Source organism: Austrofundulus limnaeus, unplaced genomic scaffold, assembly GCF_001266775.1.
Source record: "Austrofundulus limnaeus strain Quisiro unplaced genomic scaffold, Austrofundulus_limnaeus-1.0 Scaffold11, whole genome shotgun sequence".
In the NCBI taxonomy this organism is placed as follows: domain Eukaryota; kingdom Metazoa; phylum Chordata; class Actinopteri; order Cyprinodontiformes; family Rivulidae; genus Austrofundulus; species Austrofundulus limnaeus.
In genome coordinates, this window is record NW_013952413.1 from 901,000 (window position 1) to 903,102 (window position 2,103).

Here is a 2,103-nt window from a genome sequence, read left to right on the forward strand (position 1 = left end):
AGCGGGTTGTCACACACTAACCAGTGCAGCAGCGAGGAAAAAAAAATCCATTTGACATATGTACAGTATCTTTCATCTTGCCTGGTCAAATTGATCATTTTTTTTTCCGGCTAAACAGCTGCCTCGCAATGCCTCATTACACCATCATTTCAGTTGGAGCAGACAAGCAACAAGACAGGCCACTCAGGTTTGTGACACTGCCTAAATCAGTGGTTGTGCCTTTCGAACTCACGCAGATGTTGAAAGGGCCCAGCATTTTTTTTAGGATAAGGCATTATTAATATTTTAAAGGCAAATGAATTTAAGTTCCAACATTTAAAAGAAGAGACAAATAAAGTATTGTTTTGTAGCTCGAATTTTTAATCTAAAAGTGTTTGATATTAACTGGTGTTTTTTTTAAACTGGTGACATTTTTGGGTGTGGCCTGTTAAATAGCCAAACAGTGTTGCAATCTGGATTTCTCCGTGTGCACAGTTCTATTCTATTCGGTTCGGATCTGTTCGGTTCTGCTCGGGTGCGCGTCCATTTCAGTGTGTCCCTTACAGTGGCTTGAGATGTTGTGTTTAAAAAAAACTGTTGTTACCATTCAGACTTTACTTTTTATTTGTGTATTTTTTGTTGCAGTGCTTGTGTTACCATGGGCAGCCGGTTTGTTCAAAACCTCCTGGTTATCTGCTCAGCTTCGTCTCCTTCACCGCACTCCAGGAAGTGTTTACAAGTTCTGCCTTTCCCAAGATCGCCAAAAAGGGTTAGACCGAGGTTTTATCACTGATTTTGCCATGTTGTTGTACCGCGCCACGCGCTCCTATTCCAAAGCAAAAGCATATCTCTCTCTGCCCTTTCCTCTGTCATTCAATCCCACAGCTAATCCACAGACAGCATCCTTCTGACATAAAATCCGTAAGCACGTTGTACTCACTTCTACCCGCTTAGAACCGCCGGAGAGGAGGTACTGAAACAGCACAGTTGAGTGCGGTTGGAACCTAATGGAGACACATTCGGCCAAGGCCGATCCAAGCCGAACCCCATAAAAGTGCCTAGGTGGAGATAGGGCTTAAGAGATGGTAGCATCAGCCATACTTACACAAATAAAACATTAATTGTTCTTTAAATTAAAACAATAATAAAATGTGTATACAGTGATCCCTTGTTTTTCACGGGGGTTAGGTTCCAAAGAGCACCCGTGATAGGCAAAATCCGTGAAGTAGTGTTACCTTTATTTTTTTACAATTATTATGTACAGCATACAACTATTGTACATTGAAATCAGGCCCGAGCATGTTTTTTTTTAACAAATAGAATGCTTTCTTACAGTAAGAATAATCATTTGAATCATCAATGCGAAGTACAGTTGGACAAATTGTGACATGCATTTCACTGTGCCTCTGACTGTGACGCTGCGGCCCGACTCCGCAGCATCCTCCTTTTCCTCCCTCTTTATGGAACGAACCAAAGATTCATTAATTTTGTGATAGGGACCTATGGCCCTATAGCTTTTACCCTCCTTTAGCATGTCCAAAAGTTTGACTTTTTCTGTGATACTGCCTTTTGGGCGCATCCGCAAGTGCCTTTGTCTGTGACGAAAATTGTCGACATTATGGGTTTTGGAGAAAATTTGCAAACTGAAATTCGCCAAGCTGTATTACATATAAATACCGTACATTATTGGCACACAGGAAGAGAAGAAGCACGGAGACTGTTTAGCCAATCAGGATGCAGAATACAATGCATTTTGAAATAAAATCTGTGAAGCAGCGAGACTGTGAAAAGTGAACCGCGTTATAGTGAGGGATCACTGTAGTTTCCAATATTTGGGCCTCCACCATGTCAGCCCTTCCGTAAATAAACATGTGAAGCTCATTAGAGGTTTGCTTTTATTTTGGCAAGACTGTTTGTTTGCCTTATTCACATTTGAAAAGAAGGTATTTTAAAAGTTTGCCAAGAAAACTCATAGTTCTTTTCTGCAAGCTACCAAAATGAGTTTACTATCACTTTTGACTTATTAGTATTGACCGAGTTCACCGCTGCGACTATGTGAGATACAGCAGGTAAAATAAGTATTGAACACGTCACCATTTTTCTCAGTAAATATATTACTAGAGG

At 40.6% G+C, this 2,103-nt stretch overlaps 1 protein-coding gene across 3 annotated transcripts in view; it reads right to left on the reverse strand.

The window, feature by feature from the left end:
* lingo2 (leucine rich repeat and Ig domain containing 2) overlaps nucleotides 1-2,103 on the reverse strand; it is a 196,220-nt gene that overhangs the window by 138,051 nt on the left and 56,066 nt on the right. The gene's annotated exons all lie outside the window — the stretch shown is intronic.